The sequence below is a fragment of the Patella vulgata genome, chromosome 3 (assembly GCF_932274485.2).
Source record: "Patella vulgata chromosome 3, xgPatVulg1.2, whole genome shotgun sequence".
Lineage (NCBI taxonomy): Eukaryota > Metazoa > Mollusca > Gastropoda > Patellidae > Patella > Patella vulgata.
In genome coordinates, this window is record NC_065881.2 from 89,836,317 (window position 1) to 89,851,854 (window position 15,538).

Genomic DNA, 15,538 nt, shown 5'->3' on the forward strand with positions numbered 1-15,538 from the left:
TACCATATTTAAACATGACCGATGACCAACAATAACATCCCTTTCTTTATTTGAATACAAGGAATTAACATAGCTAACCCACTATGGTCCTGCTATTGTAATTCTAGATTTTTTTAATATAATACCAAATATAATTCACTTTTGGGCACAAAATGTTTCAGTATTTTGAGAAAACAAATAATTTATCAACGTTTTCCTATTATCTCTTTTATATTTATCTAATCTGCTACATATCATGATATGTGATGTAATGAGTACGGTGGAAGCGGACGTAAAATACAACTAACTCATCATCGTAATGAGTAGTTGTATTTTTGTGACTTGTAGAAAGAGACTATGCCAACAAGTCGACATCTCGACGTTACGACAAAAATAACCTATAATGGCTGCGTCTGCATATCATGCCTAAATCGGCAATGGATAAACGGCCCAGGGGGTGTTTGATTTGTCAGTACACGAGTACATTAAAAAAAGAAGAAACAAAAAAAAAAAAAGAAAAGATATTTGTTATCTCGGAGATGAACTGTGTCTGTTATAAAAATGACGAACCAGGGATGAGATTTTCTGCATTTTCACAATGACAATAACCTAGATAAAAATATTACCATCCTATGAACAATATTTTATTCATTTAAATTCTGCATCTTAACAAACTAATTCTAAAGTTATATAATAAGTTTTAAAAGCAATCAACAACGTCATCTATTCAGCCTCCAAATCCAACAATGTGTTCAGTTTTATTTATCACGTCACTATTGTATGTCGTTTTTTATTACGTCATTATTGTATGTTGGTATTCATTACGTCATTATTGTATGTCGGTATCCATTACGTCATTATTATATGTCGGAATTTGTTACGTCATTATTGTATGTTGGTATTTATCCAATATTTAGCTATAATATGCTAATTGTTTTTAGTTAATAATGATAATTTAATACTTTTGTAAACCACCCTGACTTAATCAGCCAGTGCAGTTGCTCAGTGGCGCTGGTTTTACAATGATATTAATGTAAGTAAAATATAACAATTAATACGCCTGTCCCACATCATCAAACATGAATTTACATAATTATTATCATAAACATGTTTTTGCGCTTTTTTTTTAAATACTGCATAGTTGATTTTAATTTAGTTCGCTATCCTTCTGTTTGAGCAAGAGTAAAATGTACACAACACTAAAATCGACATTAAAGACCCTTTAATGGTTCTAGAGTTCGCCATTTTATTAGTTTTTGATTTTTGATTATCCAGCCGGGTGAAGTTAACAAACATTTCCAATGAAGTGAGTAGCGATTTTATCCAGTAGATAATCCAGGAAGATATCAGCCAATATACTGCAGTCTTCAATAGCCTCGATCTTTTGGGACAGACAACTCTTCAACTGACTCATGTCACTGTAAAAAAAAAATAAAACCAATATTGAATAAAGCAAGTGGTCATGTGAAGAGGATGCAATGCACGTGCGCTTTAGAGTTTTTGCACCTCTTCTTGGTCAAACAACGCTTCAACTGTAAAACTAGAAAATACCATTTTGCGACCCCTCCCTAATGGAATAAAAGCACGGGGTAATAATTCCGACTTTCAAGATATTCTTTTTTTTCTAGACAGTCTCAGTACGAGATGGGGACAAGTAAAAACTTTATATTTTCTCTCACACCCCCTAAATTACCACAGAGAAACCGCCGGACACGCCATAACGATATAAATTTGATTCAGACGGTCTTAACAACATAACAAACTCTAATCCAGATGGGCTTGGGGACATAACAATAGAAGTCTTTAACTAGGACTGGTTTAGTGGTACAGTCCTTTACTTTTGCGATAGTAGACCTTACGATCTATCATTGAGTCATGTGGTGTGGTTTATATGACAACCAGTAGAGTCGCCTCCGATTTCCTCCCACTGTTAAAGACTCCTACGAAGTATTGAAATAAAACTGAACCATATGTAAGTCCCGAAATGATCAAGTTTATGTCGAGTGGATGTTAAACTCCCTGGAAATGATCTGGCTGATTGTTATTTTAATAACAGTAACTTACGTGCACACTTCATTCTGAGATCTAAGTTTAAATTCTGTTGTACATTGTTTCAAGCCTTTCTTATAATCTGAATTCTTCCAACAACGTTTCTCCATTTTAACAACTATAAAACATAAATAAACAAATAATTAAATCAACGTGTGTGAGAGAGAGTGTGTATAACTTGTTACTAGTGTATAACTTGTTACTAGTGTATAACTTGTTACTGTTACTAGTGTATAATTTGTTACTAATATATAACTTGTTACTGTTACTAGTGTATAACTTGTTACTGTTACTGGTGTATAACTTGTTACTGTTACTAGTATATAACTTGTTACCAATATATAACTTGTTACTGTTACTAGTGTATAATTTGTAATTTGGATTAATTTCCAAACCTTTTGAGTGGAAACTTGCAGACAAGTTAAATCCACTATTTCGTTACGTTTGGGTACTTACTTTGCATATTTTAAACAACTGTTTTTTCGGGGTCGTAACGAAAATTGGGATTTGCCGTTGAATGTTGTTTGTATATTTTATATAACTTACTTGCTCTTTCACTACAGATAAACTTGTATAATTCTGTAGACGATTCAATATATCTTTGAGAGGTGGGACTCACTTCACATTTATAGGCGTTCTGACATTGTATCGCTAAAGGTAGTTGTCTGAAATAAAAAAACCCCAATAAAATACACCTCAAAACACAATTAAACTTTAAACCATACATTTTGTTAAATATCGAACTTCCATCCAACATCCGATTTCCTCCCACAGCTAAAGACCCCTACGCGCAAGCGAATTATTGAAATAAAATTAAACCATATGTTAGACACGAAATGACCTGGTTTGTGTCGAGTGGACGTTAAAACCCCATCGGGAAGAGATCCTGCTGTAAACATGTTTATATATATTTACCTACAGATGTCCATGAGTAGTCTCCCTTTAGACAGAGGTTCCAGATTGAAACTCTGTATAGCATTATAGATGGGATTGAGTTCTTTATAACAATCATAAACCTGCCAGATACATTTATCTGATTCATCAACTTCATTTAAAAACTGACCTTCACCTGAAATATATATATAATATTTACTTGGGGTTAAAGTCCGCTTATCCATGGGGAAGCTAGATTGTTAGATAAGTGAAATGAAATGGGCTTTAACGTCCTACTGTATGAAAACGGGCATACACCATACAGTGTGCTATGAGAAATATGTTGTCTGTTCCCGAAATGAAATGAAATGGGGTATAACGTCCCACTGTTGTGCTCCGACTGGGCTAATGAAGATAGGTATACGCCATACAGTGTGCAAGGAGGAAATTTTGCTCGGACAGCGGCACTACGGCCTACTCTTATATCGAATTCAAACTGCCCAGGGATCTTTTACGTGCACTTCAATGTGTACAAGGGACCTCGATTTTTCGTTGATCCGAACGACTATACGCTGTCCCTGTCAGGCCCTCTGGTAAAATGATTGTCAGATAAAGAGCCACAATCATCTGGGTTTCTGGACAAGAGAGGGTACTATACAATTTTACCTGGCAAAGTACAACGCTATTTAGGTAGTACCTTATTAAGCAAAACGACGATTGATTATTATTATTTATTACACATTTCTGCCACATCCAACTACAATTAAGCATATAATTCTACCTGACACGGGTACAAACCATCTTTTTTAAATCGAGGCGATAATAGGTAGGTTTGCCCGACATCTTATGACTAATGCATAATAATGTCCATATCAATTTTGATAAAACAAAAAACAGCGCTTGATTAACTTTACTGACAATATTAGCAGATAAACGAAAGTTGTTTCACTAGATTGGGCTGGGTATGTTTCATTAGTCCTATTAGCATACAATTAACTTATTTTTAAGATGTTACATATATTAGTAAAACACGAAATTAAGTTTGCCAGGTGAAATAAAAGGCTCCCAATCGTAGCTAAAAAAACCCCACATCACAGTATATCTGAACGCCGTGAGCCTGGAACGGTTCGTACTGAGAGAACTACAACTGAGTGGAGTGAAACAAGCCCGATCAGTTTTGTCAGTCCCGGCAACTGAGGTGGTGTGAGTAATTAAACACAACGAATATGTTTCAGCTGTCATCGTTTGTTCAGATATTAGTTGGTGCCCATTTCACCCAGAATTGAAATTCGGGAACGTTGAACCGAGTATCACCATGATAAACCACTCTGGTCAGTAGAAAATATTCACTTGCCCGCTACCATATCACTGAGAGGGATAACATCCTACGACTTAATTAGCTTTTAATATAAGCGGTGGGGGGAGAGAGAGAGAGAGAGAGACAGACAGAGAAAGAGAGAGTTTGCTTTGAGTAGAGGTTAAACTCGCTCTCCTCTCACACCTTGTAATGAGAGAGAGAGAGGGGAGAGAGAGAGAGAGAGAGAGAGAGAGAGAGAGTTTAACCTCCACTCAAAGCAAACTAGGTAATTTTGGAACTAACACATGGTTCAATTTTATTTCAATAATTCGCTAGCGCGTAGGGGTCTTTAGCAGTGGGGCAAACCAGAGAAAACGTAGAAAACCCACGAGGTTTGACACACGCGTTAAACTACCAGACTACCCTACCCCCCCCCCCCCTTAATGAAGATGGGGAGTGAACAGGGTGTGCGAAAAAGTAAACAGCTAAAACGCATCTAATGAAAGGAAGTTGAGTGTAACGTACCTGTACCGACTGGGCTAATGAAGACGGCCAAACAGACTACTATAAGGGAAATTTGTCCCGGCATCGGCACTACGGACTACTCTTATTTTAAAGGGTTCTTTTACGTGCACGTCAGCTTGTACACGGAACCTTGGTTTTTCGTTCCAGCCGAATGACTATAAGTTGGCCCTTGCCAGATTTTTCCCAACTAATAGTAAGTGCAGGGGGACTGCACCACACAAAATTTACACAAAAACAAATACACGGACAAGACATCATACTCAGAAAAACACAGACTGACAATTCAAAAAAAAAAAAGTGAATGGATCCGGGGGCTAGCCATAAGCGTCCACTGCGCTGTACAGTCCCGGGTCTGTAGTGACACAGACTTCACTCAATTTTTAAAACAATAAGGAATGCAACCCAAAGAAACCATTATGTAATGCCAGCATGAGTCATGATCTGCTATATGCCACAAGAAATACGAATGCAAGCATATGTAGTAGAATTCAATTATACAAGTAACCACATCGGTGAAATGTAAAAAATAGGCCAAATATAAATCAGTCAAGAAACGTTTCATATTCAATGGAATCGAGGTATATTGAATACATAACGTGTAGGACTGCCGGGTCCAGAAATAATAGATGATATTCATTTCTAGGAGAACCCACCCGAATAGAGTTATATCCCTTACAATAGGTTCACCATATTTAAACATGACCGATGACCACGAATAACAACCGTTTCTTTAATTTGAATACAAGTCAGATATAGGCTGACAATTGTTATTGACCCGTGTGTCATTCTGGTTTTATCTTCTAAATGACACACGCTCAATGAACCTTCTCGCCCAATGCAGGGATCGAACACCCGACATCCCAACTAACGTGTAGGACTGCCGCCCCCAGACTGATAGATAATATTCATTTCTAGGAGAACCCACCCGAATAGAGTTATATCCCTTAGATCATAGATTCACAGGTTTACCATATTTAAACATGACCGATGACCAACAATAACATCCCTTTCTTTATTTGAATACAAGGAATTAACATAGCTAACCCACTATGGTCCTGCTATTGTAATTCTAGATTTTTTTAATATAATACCAAATATAATTCACTTTTGGGCACAAAATGTTTCAGTATTTTGAGAAAACAAATAATTTATCAACGTTTTCCTATTATCTCTTTTATATTTATCTAATCTGCTACATATCATGATATGTGATGTAATGAGTACGGTGGAAGCGGACGTAAAATACAACTAACTCATCATCGTAATGAGTAGTTGTATTTTTGTGACTTGTAGAAAGAGACTATGCCAACAAGTCGACATCTCGACGTTACGACAAAAATAACCTATAATGGCTGCGTCTGCATATCATGCCTAAATCGGCAATGGATAAACGGCCCAGGGGGTGTTTGATTTGTCAGTACACGAGTACATTAAAAAAAGAAGAAACAAAAAAAAAAAAAAGAAAAGATATTTGTTATCTCGGAGATGAACTGTGTCTGTTATAAAAATGACGAACCAGGGATGAGATTTTCTGCATTTTCACAATGACAATAACCTAGATAAAAATATTACCATCCTATGAACAATATTTTATTCATTTAAATTCTGCATCTTAACAAACTAATTCTAAAGTTATATAATAAGTTTTAAAAGCAATCAACAACGTCATCAATTCAGCCTCCAAATCCAACAATGTGTTCAGTTTTATTTATCACGTCACTATTGTATGTCGTTTTTTATTACGTCATTATTGTATGTTGGTATTCATTACGTCATTATTGTATGTCGGTATCCATTACGTCATTATTATATGTCGGAATTTGTTACGTCATTATTGTATGTTGGTATTTATCCAATATTTAGCTATAATATGCTAATTGTTTTTAGTTAATAATGATAATTTAATACTTTTGTAAACCACCCTGACTTAATCAGCCAGTGCAGTTGCTCAGTGGCGCTGGTTTTACAATGATATTAATGTAAGTAAAATATAACAATTAATACGCCTGTCCCACATCATCAAACATGAATTTACATAATTATTATCATAAACATGTTTTTGCGCTTTTTTTTTAAATACTGCATAGTTGATTTTAATTTAGTTCGCCATCCTTCTGTTTGAGCAAGAGTAAAATGTACACAACACTAAAATCGACATTAAAGACCCTTTAATGGTTCTAGAGTTCGCCATTTTATTAGTTTTTGATTTTTGATTATCCAGCCGGGTGAAGTTAACAAACATTTCCAATGAAGTGAGTAGCGATTTTATCCAGTAGATAATCCAGGAAGATATCAGCCAATATACTGCAGTCTTCAATAGCCTCGATCTTTTGGGACAGACAACTCTTCAACTGACTCATGTCACTGTAAAAAAAAAATAAAACCAATATTGAATAAAGCAAGTGGTCATGTGAAGAGGACGCAATGCACGTGCGCTTTAGAGTTTTTGCACCTCTTCTTGGTCAAACAACGCTTCAACTGTAAAACTAGAAAATACCATTTTGCGACCCCTCCCTAATGGAATAAAAGCACGGGGTAATAATTCCGACTTTCAAGATATTCTTTTTTTTCTAGACAGTCTCAGTACGAGATGGGGACAAGTAAAAACTTTATATTTTCTCTCACACCCCCTAAATTACCACAGAGAAACCGCCGGACACGCCATAACGATATAAATTTGATTCAGACGGTCTTAACAACATAACAAACTCTAATCCAGGTGGGCTTGGGGACATAACAATAGAAGTCTTTAACTAAGACTGGTTTAGTGGTACAGTCCTTTACTTTTGCGATAGTAGACCTTACGATCTATCATTGAGTCATGTGGTGTGGTTTATATGACAACCAGTAGGGTCGCCTCCGATTTCCGCCCACTGTTAAAGACTCCTACGAAGTATTGAAATAAAACTGAACCATATGTAAGTCCCGAAATGATCAAGTTTATGTCGAGTGGATGTTAAACTCCCTGGAAATGATCTGGCTGATTGTTATTTTAATAACAGTAACTTACGTGCACACTTCATTCTGAGATCTAAGTTTAAATTCTGTTGTACATTGTTTCAAGCCTTTCTTATAATCTGAATTCTTCCAACAACGTTTCTCCATTTTAACAACTATAATACATAAATAAACAAATAATTAAATCAACGTGTGTGAGAGAGAGTGTGTATAACTTGTTACTAGTGTATAACTTGTTACTAGTGTATAACCTGTTACTGTTACTAGTGTATAATTTGTTACTAATATATAACTTGTTACTGTTACTAGTGTATAACTTGTTACTGTTACTGGTGTATAACTTGTTACTGTTACTAGTATATAACTTGTTACCAATATATAACTTGTTACTGTTACTAGTGTATAATTTGTAATTTGGATTAATTTCCAAACCTTTTGAGTGGAAACTTGCAGACAAGTTAAATCCGCTATTTCGTTACGTTTGGGTACTTACTTTGCATATTTTAAACAACTGTTTTTTCGGGGTCGTAACGAAAATTGGGATTTGCCGTTGAATGTTGTTTGTATATTTTATATAACTTACTTGCTCTTTCACTACAGATAAACTTGTATAATTCTGTAGACGATTCAATATATCTTTGAGAGGTGGGACTCACTTCACATTTATAGGCGTTCTGACATTGTATCGCTAAAGGTAGTTGTCTGAAATAAAAAAAACCCAATAAAATACACCTCAAAACACAATTAAACTTTAAACCATACATTTTGTTAAATATCGAACTTCCATCCAACATCCGATTTCCTCCCACAGCTAAAGACCCCTACGCGCAAGCGAATTATTGAAATAAAATTAAACCATATGTTAGTCACGAAATGACCTGGTTTGTGTCGAGTGGACGTTAAAACCCCATCGGGAAGAGATCCTGCTGTAAACATGTTTATATATATTTACCTACAGATGTCCATGAGTAGTCTCCCTTTAGACAGAGGTTCCAGATTGAAACTCTGTATAGCATTATAGATGGGATTGAGTTCTTTATAACAATCATAAACCTGCCAGATACATTTATCTGATTCATCAACTTCATTTAAAAACTGACCTTCACCTGAAATATATATATAATATTTACTTGGGGTTAAAGTCCGCTTATCCATGGGGAAGCTAGATTGTTAGATAAGTGAAATGAAATGGGCTTTAACGTCCTACTGTATGAAAACGGGCATACACCATACAGTGTGCTATGAGAAATATGTTGTCTGTTCCCGAAATGAAATGAAATGGGGTATAACGTCCCACTGTTGTGCTCCGACTGGGCTAATGAAGATAGGTATACGCCATACAGTGTGCAAGGAGGAAATTTTGCTCGGACAGCGGCACTACGGCCTACTCTTATATCGAATTCAAACTGCCCAGGGATCTTTTACGTGCACTTCAATGTGTACAAGGGACCTCGATTTTTCGTTGATCCGAACGACTATACGCTGTCCCTGTCAGGCCCTCTGGTAAAATGATTGTCAGATAAAGAGCCACAATCATCTGGGTTTCTGAACAAGAGAGGGTACTATACAATTTTACCTGGCAAAGTACAACGCTATTTAGGTAGTACCTTATTAAGCAAAACAACGATTGATTATTATTATTTATTACACATTTCTGCCACATCCAACTACAATTAAGCATATAATTCTACCTGACACGGGTACAAACCATCTTTTTTAAATCGAGGCGATAATAGGTAGGTTTGCCCGACATCTTATGACTAATGCATAATAATGTCCATATCAATTTTGATAAAACAAAAAACAGCGCTTGATTAACTTTACTGACAATATTAGCAGATAAACGAAAGTTGTTTCACTAGATTGGGCTGGGTATGTTTCATTAGTCCTATTAGCATACAATTAACTTATTTTTAAGATGTTACATATATTAGTAAAACACGAAATTAAGTTTGCCAGGTGAAATAAAAGGCTCCCAATCGTAGCTAAAAAAACCCACATCACAGTATATCTGAACGCCGTGAGCCTGGAACGGTTCGTACTGAGAGAACTACAACTGAGTGGAGTGAAACAAGCCCGGTCAGTTTTGTCAGTCCCGACAACTGAGGTGGTGTGAGTAATTAAACACAACGAATATGTTTCAGCTGTCATCGTTTGTTCAGATATTAGTTGGTGCCCATTTCACCCAGAATTGAAATTCGGGAACGTTGAACCGAGTATCACCATGATAAACCACTCTGGTCAGTAGAAAATATTCACTTGCCCGCTACCATATCACTGAGAGGGATAACATCGTACGACTTAATTAGCTTTCAATATAAGCGGTGGAGAGAGAGAGAGAGAGACAGACAGACAGAGAAAGAGAGAGTTTGCTTTGAGTGGAGGTTAAACTCTCTCTCTCTCATTACAAGGTGTGAGGGAGAGAGAGAGAGAGAGAGAGTTTAACCTCCACTCAAAGCAAACTAGGTAATTTTGGAACAAACACATGGTTCAATTTTATTTCAATAATTCGCTAGCGCGTAGGGGTCTTTAGCAGTGGGGCAAACCAGAGAAAACGTAGAAAACCCACGAGGTTTGACACACGCGTTAAACTACCAGACTACCCCCCCCCCCCCCCTTAATGAAGATGGGGAGTGAACAGGGTGTGCGAAAAAGTAAACAGCTAAAACGCATCTAATGAAAATGAAAGGAAGTAGAGTTTAACGTACCGACTGGGCTAATGAAGACGGCCAAACAGACTACTATAAGGGAAATTTGTCCCGGCATCGGCACTACGGACTACTCTTATTTTAAAGGGTTCTTTTACGTGCACGTCAGCTTGTACACGGAACCTTGGTTTTTCGTTCCAGCCGAATGACTATAAGTTGGCCCTTGCCATGCAGCTCGTTCTACACAACTGTCAAGGGAGAACCACGTCGGAAAAAGAGGGAGGAGAGCTCGAGCGGTGATTGGGTTTTTTACCCACGTATTGCTAACGATGTTTCTGATTGTTTTGGATAATTATGACTTCGGTGGAGGCTGCGATTGACATTTGATTAACCAATCAGTGTTGATGTTTCTAATGGATTACCCACAGCTCCCTGCAAATTACGCCTTAAGCTCGCCGTAACAGACCGTTTCATTGACTAATACCTAAAACCATCCAGAACACGTCAATGATAACGACAATTCCAGATCCTAGTGTTGTGAAGACAAGTAAAACGAAATTCTGCACTATAAAAAACGAAACGAAATAGGATCTGTGTTGTAATCAGATTGGGTTGGCAATTACCCATCCTCCTCACAATACTTCTTTTAATAAATATAAAATTACCGAGTAGAAGACGAACAACCGGCAACTTGGTAATTATCATGGAAAATAGGCTTCACGAAGCGCCATTTTTTTTCTATAATTGTTCTCTTAAGATAGAATCAATAATTACTTGTAGGTAAAAAAATTCTCAAGGATACAAATTAAGAAACTCGTAACTCTATCCTCACCTGTAGGCTATAGTGAATGGTATCGATGTTTTTAAGGTGAATAACATTTATAGTTTTGACATTAGTTTGTCTGTTCCCGAAATAATATGTAATGGGGTTTAACGTCCTACTGTTCTGCTCCGACTGGGCTAATGAAGACGGGAATAAGCCATACAGTGTGCTATGGGGGAAATTTTGCCCGGACAGCGGCACTACGGACTACTCTTATATCGAATTCCAACTGCCAAAGGATCTTTTATGTGAACGCCAATGTGTACACGGGACCTCGGGTTTTAGTCCCACCTTCCGTCCTGCACCAATGATAAGGGAGACCACGCCCGACCTCCAGGTCAGCGAGCCACCGTCTTATTCACCGAGTCACCGTATGGTTCAATTTTATTTCAATAATTCGCTTGCGCGTAGGGGTCTTTAGCAGTGTGAGGAAACCGGAGGACCCGGAGAAAACCCACGAGGATGGACAAGGACAAGCTACCCTACTCCTTGTCACGTACAAGCGGGGAATCGAAACCACGCCAGTTGACAGACTTCATGATACAGCACACACGCGCTAACCATTTGGCCATCCAGCCCCACCCCCAACAGTAAAACTATCGAACCTATCAACCCAGTTAACCCTGTTGAAGATAATGATCTGATAATTCAATTACTTTCCATCGCGGTGCTGAGTGTCCCGATGTTTTAACATGTGCATTCTAGAGCATGCGATCTGTCATTGATTCAAGTGCGTGGTTTCAATTCCCCGCTTGTACGTGACAAGGCTTAGTGTCGTCTATCCAACCTCGTGGGTTATCTCCGTGCCCCCCCGCCTCGGTTTCCTCCCATAGCTAAAAACAACCCATACGCCCCAGTAAATTTTTTAAAATAAAATTGAACCATATGTTAGTCCCAAAATGACCTAGTTTGTGCCAAGTGGACGGTAAACTCCATTGTTCCCTCTATCTCTCGCTGAATCGGTCGACAATAAAAACATGGAACCGATGTGGTTAAAACAGTATTAGCCTTAATCTTACTTCTAAAATAGATACAGTACGATATTTATATAAGGATCAACAATCGATGCGTAATTGTCCACACGATCGGCATGTAATAATTTATTTAAAAAAAACAATAACTGAGACTGTTTTTATTGTCGTAACAATGGTAGCAATTTAAATTAAAACTAGGATATTCTTCAAACCATAATAAACTCGCTCAGAATGACGTAATTTTACTGAAATGTTAAATATAATCCCTTTTTTATTTTCTATTTGGGAACTATTATAACAGGAACGACCAATTCTTTATCTAAATCTTACATAAAGCATGTTTAAACTATTATAGCAAGAACGACCAGGGCTTTATTTCACAAAAACTTAAACTAAAATTTCATCCAAACTTTACAAAAGATAGGTGAGTTTCATAAAAGGTTTTAAGCATTTTAGCTAAAAGCCATTAAAATAATATTTTTTTTTTCTATCTTAACTTAAAATAGTGGTGCTTCACAAAACCATTTTAGGGACAATTTTAACTAAAAAATAATTTTAAGTCAGGACAGCCGTCTCCCTCTCCTAAATTAAAATCGTAACATAATTAAACATTGATAAGTGCTTACTTGTTAGGTTGGTTTATTCCCACGAAGGCGCAGTTATTGACCGTAACGGATTAAAGGAGGTCGTTTTCGACGCCATCGTGGGAATCCAGCGTTCAGGGATTAAAATGGATTAAAAATGTAACAATGGAGTTAAGATAAGAATTTACTCTTTCACAATCCCCAATGTGACTAATTAACTACTTTTTAATTCCTGGAGCTGGCTTTGGATTTGGGCATATTTATGTGGCTTGGTGATTAAGATTCATATTGAATACTTGGATGATATGATGATTTTCATCATTAGCTGCCAATTGGTTAATAAAATTCAGAGTGAACATAAATTCATAAAATCTTTAACACCGTTAATTGGGTCCTAATAACAACATGTCTCTCTTCAAACGAAAGCCGACACGGCGATATCTGCGCCTTCGTGGGAAGGAACGGCGCCGTCGTGGGAATACACCTGTTAGATTTATTGCGACAGATTAGATGTAACTGAAATAATGGTAAGTAAATACACCCTGGCTAATGATTCCGGTATAAATAGTACTATTTCTAAATACTTAACACATGGTCAATTTCTAGGCATTAGAAGTTCCAAAGGCGTACAATACAAGGCATGTCATAATAGGCAAAGTATTCACTCTTGTGTGTTTTTGGTTAAGATTATTTGTAAAAAAATAAATCAATAAGCTCAAATCTGTTTTTTGAAAATGTTATTAGCCTAGGCCTATTTGAAATTCAATTTTAATATGTTTAATTATTTATTTCTAAAAATGAAAGCTTTCGTTATTTAATCAGTGAAACAATGTTGAAGTCATGGTATCTAAATCTAACATAATGGACCTTTAATGGAAGATACGAATCGTGATACTTACCTTGTGTGGCCAACAAAACGACAAATAAAACTGGGAACATCTTGCGATAATACTATAACAACAAAAACCCTGACTTGAACACACTTGAAGAAGATATGGAGAGCGACTGATATCTGATGTTTTATACCCCAATCATATTGTAATATAAGCAGTTAGAATACATTTGATCTGTAACAATGCATACACAATGACCATTATGGTGATTGCCAAGATGAGATTCAATATCCATGACATTTATATAACACTAGAAATAATAATATTATCTCATGTACACAAATACCATGTTTATATCAACTTCTACTGTCACACTAAAAATTACAATTTCTAGGTTTTGGAATAGTTTAAAGAAGAGCGAGCTAGCTATGTTAACAAACTTGTCTCTTTTATAAATTTAAATCAAATACAATAAAAATTCAAATGAAATCTAACAGAATCTTTAAAATTTATTTAAATGTATTTTGACCAAGGATTTTTTTTTATAACTCTTGGTTATTTTGAGACTAACACTTAAAGAAGTATACACATTCATGACATCTTTAACTTTATCACAGAGAGAGAGAGAGAGAGAGAGTTTAACGTCCACTCAACACAAACTATGTCATTTCGGGACAAACTTATGGTTCAATTTTTTATTTCAATAATTCGATTGTGCGTCGGGTTCTTTAGCAGTAGAAGGAAACCGAGGGACCCGGAGAAACATGGTCGCCGTTTAATAGTTTAGATAATCGAGACTATGTTTATTATCACAACAATAGTAACAATGAAAATCGAGACTACGCTATTCTTCAAACAGTCAGATTCGCTCAGAATAAAGTAATTTGACTGAAATTTTCAATACATTTCCTATTCAGTATCTATTTTCGAACTATTATAGCAAGAATGGTCGACACTTTATTTAAATATTACATAATGCACATTTAAAGGAAAAACGAAAACCAATGTGCAAATACAATGTCACCATTAAAATACAAGTTGCTCGTTTCATTCAATTTTTGGAATAGTTTAATTAAAATAAAATTGATTTGATTTGAACTGAATAGTTTCATTGGGTTTAATGTTGACGTAAACAACTTTACGCGATTAAATCTTCATATCATGAGGTTAAGCGAAGGTCTATCTGTTTTGTTCTGGATTAAATTTGTCGATAGTTGAACACAGTGGCTATCGAATTTAAAATTTGAAAGACAATCAGATGGGCACAGAGAGTAATATCGGGACGATGATACACCGTTCCCTAACCGGACGGGATTACAAGGTCAAACCATCCGGAACAATTCGGTGGAATTTTTTTCAGTCAACAGCGGATAGAACCCGTGATCCAATGCTTAACCTACTATCCAATCAAAAACAACCACAAGACAATTGGAAGGACGGATTTTGCTCTTTAAAGTAACGGACAATTGGAATGGTGGTGGCCACCCTTTAAACTAACAGACAGTTGGAAGGATTGACAATTGGAAGGGTGGAGACCACCCTTTAAACTAACAGACAATTAGAAGGATGGATGTCGCCCTTTAAACTATGTAATAGACTAGAGGAAGGACGGATGTACTTTTTAAACTAACAGACAATTGGACGGACGGGTGTCATATTTTAAAAGAACAGACAATTGGAAGGATAGCTGTTAGCCTTTAAAATACTAGCCTGCTGTATGTTATGTACCGAATTAATGTCGTCCTTGGTTGAATATCGTGTGTTGTTTTATCTGCAATCTCGATCATACATGTCATTATTGTAATACTGTATCAATAAGACCATTCAAAGTACTTATTATTCAAGACTACCGAGATTTACAGAACTCATTGGCATTAAATCAGACAAAACAAAATGCCACACTTTACGTGCGGGGGCGTCCGAATGGTTGGAGGGGATGCAACGAAGCATCCGATGGGCTGTAGGGAAATACCGGTGGTGTTCGAATGGTTGTAG

At 36.5% G+C, this 15,538-nt stretch overlaps 2 long non-coding RNA genes across 2 annotated transcripts; both read right to left on the reverse strand.

Annotated features, from left to right (window-relative positions):
• Positions 1-1,186: 1,186 nt before the first annotated feature.
• LOC130012276 (uncharacterized) lies at positions 1,187-3,121 on the reverse strand. The gene is made up of 4 exons (XR_008787672.1): positions 2,944-3,121; positions 2,575-2,693; positions 2,044-2,146; positions 1,187-1,397 (listed from the first exon to the last, which is right to left on the reverse strand). It is a non-coding gene; the product is annotated as an uncharacterized LOC130012276 (long non-coding RNA).
• Positions 3,122-6,297: 3,176 nt separating this feature from the next.
• On the reverse strand, positions 6,298-13,767 carry LOC126815453 (uncharacterized). Its single transcript, XR_007677913.1, has 5 exons — positions 13,610-13,767; positions 8,634-8,787; positions 8,265-8,383; positions 7,734-7,836; positions 6,298-7,087 (listed from the first exon to the last, which is right to left on the reverse strand). It is a non-coding gene; the product is annotated as an uncharacterized LOC126815453 (long non-coding RNA).
• Between the last annotated feature and the right edge of the window lie 1,771 nt (positions 13,768-15,538).